We start from the raw sequence: 8,274 nt of genomic DNA, 5'->3' as shown, positions 1-8,274 counted from the left end.
GGGAAATTGAGAAGCAATGAGGGTGGGGAGATTTGAAGGGGAGGGGTGAGGGGGGAGTTTGGGAGGGAAGGGACAAGGGGAGGGATTTGAAAGGGATGGGATATGGGGGAGATTTGGAGGGGAGGGGTGAGGCAGGAGTCTAGGAGGGGAGGGGCGAGGGGGCGTCTTGGCGGGGAGGGGTGAGGGGGTAGTTTAGGAGGGAGGGGGCAAGGGGGGAGATTTGAAAGGGATGGGTGATGGGGAAGATTTGGAGGGGAGGGGTGATGGGGAAGATTTGGAGGGGAGGGGTTATGGGGAAGATTTGGAGGGGAGGGGTGAGATTGGATTTTTGAAAGTGTACGATTTATGGGAAACGAACATTTATTGCAAAATGAGTTTCTTGTGACCTTCGAGTTAAAAATACGTTTAAGGACGCTGGATGGAGGATGGAGTGCAGGAGAGTTTAGGGAATGTAGAAAAAAGGCACTATAGGAGATGGATATTTTTTTTGGGATGAATTGATTTGGTGAGCAAGTCGAAAGCAGCCTTTTAAAGAAGAAGAAGAAAAAGGTGTTATAAAATATGACGGAATACATAACTTCAGGGGAAAGTGTAAACATTGAAGGTTAATGAGTGAAAACTATCTGGGGAAATGGGGGAGAAACACGTGGTCGAAGAACGAACGAACGAATAAGAATGAATAAACGAATGAGAACAGAGAAGGAAATGTTTTTTTTTTTTTTTTTTTTTTTTTTGAGTTGAGATTTACACAAGGAAGTCGGCTATGGGTGAAAAGACTGGGAATACAGAGAACGAAAGTTATTGGATCACAAGCGACGGACCACTGAGAAAAAAACAAAGCCTCAAGGTTGTACAGTGCACACTGTACAAGGCCTTGCTCGCGACACGGCAAACAGACGATCAATTTATGAAAGATAAACACCGAGAAACAACCAAAGTTGCACACAATAACTTCACACACCGAAAGATAAATACAGTTTCGACAAAATACAATTGTGAACAGACTTAACTTCGAAAAACGTGGAGACCGTGTGGAGCTTCGAAAATCCCTGCCGCCGTCTCCAAGATCTCGCGAGATCTTGTCAAGATCTTGATTTGAGAGCAATGTTGGAGAACACACTTAAAAAAAACAAAAAAAAAACGGGCGGGGATATTGTAATCAGCTTCGTATGTCTGTCATTCTGTCTGTCCGTCTGTCCATCCGTCACACTATCTCCTCCTAAACAGATGTGCAGAAATTCACCAAACTTGGTAGTTATGATGATCAAATGCCAAGAAGGTGCGAGGGCAGTATAATTTTGGCCCTGCCCCTAGGGCAGGGTCAAAAGTTTAAATACAAAAAAAAAAAAAAGTTAGGTTCAGATTTTAACACTTTTTTGAATGAAGTTTTGTTTATGCAATCAACATTGGGGGGCGCATCAACCTGAAGGGATAGCCTGGTGTTGGCCTAGTGGTTCGGATGCCGGCTTGGGATCTGAGGATCATGGGTTCAAATCCCGGTCAATTGCTGAATTGACACCAGGGGGCTTGACTCAGCCTGTCATCCTCCCGAGGTCGGCAAATTGAGTACCAGTTCATTGGTAATTCCCTGTGTGTCGCAAGAGGCGACAACCAGGCTTGGTGGCAGGAAGGGCATCCAGCCATAAAACATTGCTTTAGAAAAAAAGGGGACCAAGGTGCCCGAAAAAGGCCAACCCCTGCTCTGCGGGGAAACATGGCCTCTAAAGGTGGTTCTTTTTCTTCTAATCAACATTGGGGGGCACACAAAAATTTTAACGATTATTTGGGGATTTTCCCCCCATTCATGCCCAGGGGTGCGGATTCGGTGTGATGCGGGTCAAAACAGAAGATTTTTTTTCAACTTAAAATTTCATATTGCGTCATTCCTGGTGGAAATGTATGCCATATTTCAACTTCGCTTTAGTTGAGAAGCGTGGGGATTTGACTTCGTTCTAGTTTTACTTTGTGCTGACTCTTGCTCTTAGTTGGAAACCATAATTGCACTGGAAAACCACAACTCAGTGGATCTCTTCAAACTATACAGCAATACTCTGCATTGCAAGTGCTCATGATTTTACCTATACTTATGGAAAGAGGAACGTAAGCATGGAAGAGAACCACAAGTAGAAGCAAATGTTTAGCCCAATGAATCTACAACTGTTTATTGAAATTGTAACGTATTGTTCGAGTTGGTTAAAGGTTGAATCATTCAGTCTTATACTGCACTACGGCAGAGATACGAGATCACAATTTCAACCCTATTATCCCAAAAAGCCTGGGAAAATGATGCTTTTAGTATCAGCTACATGAGCAAGTTTCATCCGAGAGCTTGCGTATTAAAGAAGACTTGGCCACAAATATAGGAACCTATTATCATTAAAAAGATGCCCCATCCAATAAACCAATCCACCCAAGACGAAGGTAAGCATCAGGTATAAATAGTAACAGCACACGTTATGAGCCATAGTTGTAATAGAATAGGCAATGGAGAACTAATTGATGGGAGAAAGCAACTAATTTGCAAATGATGGATGAAATCAACAAGACATTGATTGAGGTATGCTACAGGACGTGGGAGGCAAAGAGAAGCGGTTGTTTCGGGAATTAACCCTTCATTGCCAAAGCACACTAATGGTAAAAACCAAGATGCTTACCAATTTTATCCAAAACCACAAAAACATTAGTTCAACTGTAATTTCCAACTGCCACACTTGGACCGCATGAGGTTGAATCTCGCAAAAAGCCCATTAAAAACCAATGAAACTTCATCATCCCCTAAAATCAATTTATTAGGGTTTCCTTCGGCGCATGTTGTTCAAGGTGGCAAGATCCTTTGAAAAATTACACTCAAAATTACTCTTAAAAAAAAAAAACTAGCAACGGTACCCACCCTAAGGGCGGGGCTTCAATTGGGAGGCCCAAATGAAAAGGCTAAATATCAGAAATTGAAGGCTTTTTTTCTTTTAAACGATTTATATAAACATCCGTTAAATCTCGATCGGTGCAGCCATTTGTGCGGCACCCGGAAAAATAACATCATGCGGGAGCAAGTATCAGCAGGATGTGGCAGTGTGGGAGTCCACGTTTCTGATCCTCCTTCATGCCGAAGCGGCTCACCACTTCTCCAAGCATTCCGCTCTTCAGATCCGCCATGAGAGATTTAAGCTTGATACTGAAGACGTGTGCAGTTAGTACTCCCGATGTCGTATGTACTCCCAATACGTGTTTCCTTCATTGTAAAAACTACCAAATCAACAGTTAAAAGGGTTTTGGGCCGATAGGTGTTACGACCTTGGCAAGATTGATGGAGACAGCGAGGGAGACTTTTAATGATGTTTATATACGAATGATGTTTAATGATGTTTATATTGGTTTTAGGTCGTCCTGTCCGCATATCTCGTGGGATTGTGAGTTGGAGAGACGGCCGTGATGGTGGGGAGGGGGTTGGAATTCTCTCAAGCAGGGATTCAACCTGTGTCCTTATCAAAGGTCTTTGTCCGAGGTCACCGAGTCTGATCGGTGCAGCTGTGCAGCGATCGGTGCAGCCGTTTGTGTGGCACCCAGGAAAACAACATCGTCACAATGGAAACATCGTCACAATGAATGTTATGCGAACGTGGATGTTATGCAGGAGTCCAAACCTGAGAATGCTGGAGACCAAAGCTGAAATTGGAAAAACTAAATGGCCTATTTTACTCCTGGAGATCCCAGGATTACCCACCCAAAATATTGTCGCGCAAACTCTTCCAGGTTAACACCAGGGCTCGCGGAGGACCGAACGGCTTTAATGGAGGCAACGACCAAATACGGATTTTGCTATAAAGGCACGGGAGAAAGAAGGGAAGAAGAAGAGCGGAAGCGCTTACCTATAGCGATCCGACTGCAGCTCCAATCCTGCAGGGGATTAACTCAAACAAACACAAGATTTGAACGGAGAAGAAAATAATACAAGTGTTTATTTTTTTTAAAAGTTGGAACAGGGAAATGCGATAATAAATAAAGGTCCTAAATTGGGATCCCGCACACCGACTTCCAAATACGAGACAGAGGAAAATGAATTAATAAAATAACTGTCCCGTCGTGTAGTGTTCTGTGGGGTGCGGCCTTATCTGTCAGTAGTCGTGTCCACCGTCCAATGCGGCTCCGAGCTCCGACACGAAGATACCCTCCGTCCGCTTCGCCCACGATCTGCCAGGCCCCGAGCCAACGCCGCTTGCCCCAGCCTCGTCCGCTCCATGGCACGCCTCGCTCCAAGTCCAAACTCCTCGTCAGTCGCACACGAGGTCCGTTCGCTCACAGCTCACAGAGGGGATGACGAAGTATCGTGTCTGTCGCGATAGGGAATCTTATCCATAATCCCTGTACTACCGAGCATGCCCTGCTGCCTCATAGCGGGGACACCAATACAGCTTATCCCGACAAACCAGGCTAAACACCGAACTTATTACAGGTAGATTCCCTATCACGACAGACGAAGCATGATACCTATTCAGATCTACCTGGCTCTATATATCACTCTACACAAATTCATAACAATATTGTTGCGATCGGTTCAGCCGATTTTGCGGTACATTCGAACGGACAGACAGACAGACAGACGGATGGACATTTGGTGAATTATAGTAAGATTGAGGGAATAAATGAGCAACTGGAAAACGAAATTGAAGAAATGAAAGCCCCAACGAAAAAGATGAAAGTCCAAAGAGAACAAAAGAATGAATTACGGGAACAGAAGGGGAAATGTTTGTTGGAAGAGGACCTGAAAGGCTGTCGGACCTGTGTGGATGCCGGAATGCAGTAGCATGGGGAGGAATTGGGATTTTTGCAGCCCCAAGGCGGTAGTTTAGTGGAAGAGGTAAAGGAATTGGAGGCCCGTGTAACGGAACCAGAGCGGGTGTTGGTAGACAAAGACCTGTTGGGACAACAATTGGTTGGGGAAAGCATTGATGAAGGGTTACATTATTGCGGTCGAGCACCTTGGACAGTACCATCAAGGTAGAGTTTGCTTGAGTCCAACAGAGTCTGCGAGATGAGGTGAGTCGGTCCGTTAAGCATGTCCAGGATGAGATTAAGGTGACCCACGGGGCCCTCACCACAAGCCACATCTGGGCACAGGACGTTCAGAAATTGAATACCCAGCTGGGGAGGTGTTTTGGCCCTGAGATGGATTCGGACATGGGGGATCGTAAAATAGAGCCCTGGAAAAAGCGATCCCCATAGTGAATTTGGAACAGCTGCAGCGAGGGGCAGGAAAACCCAAATAAGTGGTTGTCACCTGAAGCTGCGGTTGGGCACACAAGGCCGAAATTTTTTTAATGAAATTCAACTGAAATTGAAATGGGAATTCGATTTGGAGCAGCCAAATGAGGGAGTTGGTCCCCGGGCTGCGAAATTCAGACCAAGAGAGGTCATTGGTCCCGGCCCAATGGAAAATGTATACCTTTCTAAAGTGGGTTATGCCAGGCAGCTGGGGGGCTGCGCTGGCGAGATTTGGACGTGGGGTCCGACTACAGGTGTTGTGGCATGACACAGGCAGCACGGCGGTCTGGTGGAGTGTGGTGTCCTTGGCCCATCGGGGCGCCACCCGAGCGAGTTTCTCGGAGGGGGTTGAGACCTCGGGGATGTCCGAGGTGGTTACTCCTCGGCACCTGGCATGGTGCATCATGAGGACCACGAGGGGCAATCGTATTACGAGTCTTTTTCATTTACAGTATATTGTTGCAGTTTTGAGAATAAAGGTACCCCCCCCCCCCCTCTTAGTGAGTTGCACTACAACATGTAGCCTTGCTTAGTTCAGTTATATCTTATTAAATGTAAGCATCGTCTCCTTTCCTGTGTTAGTATGCGTTGAGCAGGCCAGTGAGTGTAGGCCTCAATTGGGCTGAAATTCCACGTGCTAGGGCCTGGAACAAGTCTGGAAGGCCCAAGGGAGGAGCTGCAGGGGAGTGCCCGGTAAGCGGCGAGCAGCCAATTGGAGCTCAAGGGGAGTGGCTAACAACGACAGCCCGGGAAGGGGCTTGGAATATTCTGGTGGAACTCTGGGCGGGACTATAAAACCCTGCCCCGGGTCCCCCGCCCCAGTCAGAGTCGGAGAGAGTGTGCGAGTCAGAGCTGGGAGATAGTCAGAGTTTCTGTCCAAGAGGTCTGTGAACGAACTCTCTCTGCCCCAGCGCTCTCTGCCTCCAGCTCGCTCTCTGTGAACAGTCTCGCTCTTTCTTGCCTGCTGCCCCCGAACGATCTCCTCCATGCTAAGCTCCCTCTGTCATAGAGAGGTGTGATCGAGAAATAGCACGAACTCTCCCTGTGCTCTGCTGCCTGATAACAGTGCTTGCGAGGACGATTTACCTTTGTGAGCCGAAAGTGTTTACCTTGAGGAGCCTGGAGTGCTCAGAGTGGGTCGGTAGAGCCTGTACACCGCAGCTGGGAATAATGGAATAGGGCCTCGGTCCTATTTTTTGGTTTTGCGGGAGGGAGGTCATGATTGAGAGGGACTGCCGGGGGCATTCGTACTGCGCCGCGAGAGGTGAAATTCTGGGACCGGCGCAAGACGGACTAAAGCGAAAGCATTTGCCAAGAATGTTTTCCTTAATCAAGAACGAAGGTCGGAGGCACGAAGGCGATCAGATACCGCCCTAGTTTCGACGGTAAACTTTGCCGATCAGGTGGCGTCCAATGGCATGACCCGTCCGGCAGCCATAAGGGAAACCAGGAGTTTCTGGGTTCTGGGGGGAGTATGGTTGCAAAGCTGAAACTTAAAGGAATTGACGGAAAGGCACCACCAGGATTGGAGCCTGCGGCTCAATTTGACTCAACATGAGAAAGCTCACCTGGGCCGGACACAAGAAGGATTGATAGACTGAGAGCTCTTTCAGGATTCTGTGGGTGGTGGTGCATGGCTGTTCTTTGTTGGTGGAGTGATCTGTCTGGTTGATTCCGATAACGAGCTCGACTCCGACATGCTAATCAGTTCAGCGACCCTGGTGTGGCCGGCGGAATAACTTGTTAGAGGGACGAGCGCCTGCAAGCTGTGCGAGATGGAGCAATAACACGTCTGTGATGCCCTTCGATGACCCGGGCCGCACGCATGCTACGCTGGACTGGCCAGCGTGTACCTTGCCCTTCACCGTCAGGCTCGGGTAAACGGCTGAGCCATGTCCGTGATGGGGATTTTGGCTTGAGACAGTGTCCCATGAACAAGGAATTCCCATTAAGCGCGAGTCATCAGCTCGCGTTGATTAAGTCCCTGCCTTTTGTACACACCGCCCGTCGCTACTACCGATCGGACGATTTGGTGAGATCCTCGGATCAGCCCCTGCACGGGCCGTTCTCGGCTCGTGCCGGTGCGCTGAAAAGATGAGCGAACTTGACTGTCTAGAGGAAGTAAAAGTCGTAACAATGTTTCCGTAGGTGAACCTGTGGAAGGATCATTATTGGGACAAGAGTGTGTGAGCGAGATGTACGTGATCGTCCACGCAGCAGTGCTGCGCTGGTCGACACGCCGAGCCGAGGCGAGCGAAGGGCGAAAGCCGTGCTCGATCCGCTGCGTGGCGCCACCATTCGATGGACATGGACCTCGGTTCTTTTGAGGGTGGCCGGGCGGCGGGCAGTGCGCACTGACGCTAACAACCCGAACAACGTGACCCAGGGAAAGGTGGAAGACACTGTCGGCGTTTGTCACGGATGTGCCTCCCAACAGCACAGTCGAGTGTCAGGCCGAAAAATGGCAGAGCGATGGAACGTCGATCGATCGAATGACAACAGTAGGATAGAAATGAGACATCTGGGACAGCCCAACAAATAATTAATTAATTAGTTAAATAAAATAATTAATTTAAAAAATAAAATAATTAAGTAAACAAATAAAATAATTAATTAATTAAAATATTCGTTTTTCCCAAAAAAAAACAATTTCAAAAATTTCTCCATTTTCTCCATTTTCAAATTTTTTTTCTTTCTTTTTTCATAATTTTCTATTATATTTAATTTCTCCATATTTTTTTTTCTCCATTTAACCCCTTCTCTTGTCAAAGATGTCTCTTGGAAGAGACTGAGGGGGAGTGAAGGGAAGCCTACCCAATGTACCGGGAGCTGAGGACACCCAGAAAGCTTTGCCCTTTTGCCAATTGCACCGCAAACGTGAATGAAGCAAGATGAAACCTGTGTAAGGACTCAACAAGAATAGTTAGGTCCTTATCATTCTTAATGATTACACAGACATCAGCATATGCTGATACCATGATGTGGTTCTCTTCTGGAGAAGGCACAAAGCCAGAA

General features: G+C 47.3%; 1 pseudogene; it reads left to right on the top strand.

Moving 5' to 3' along the window:
* The first annotated feature begins 6,232 nt into the window (after positions 1 to 6,232).
* On the top strand, positions 6,233 to 7,423 carry LOC144893740 (18S ribosomal RNA; annotated as a pseudogene).
* The last annotated feature ends 851 nt before the right edge of the window (positions 7,424 to 8,274 follow it).

The sequence above is a fragment of the Myxine glutinosa genome, chromosome 9, assembly GCF_964187855.1.
Source record: "Myxine glutinosa chromosome 9, kmMyxGlut1.1, whole genome shotgun sequence".
In the NCBI taxonomy this organism is placed as follows: Eukaryota; Metazoa; Chordata; class Myxini; order Myxiniformes; family Myxinidae; genus Myxine; species Myxine glutinosa.
Note: the sequence above shows the minus strand (reverse complement) of the source record. Positions and strands in the feature narration are given on the sequence as shown.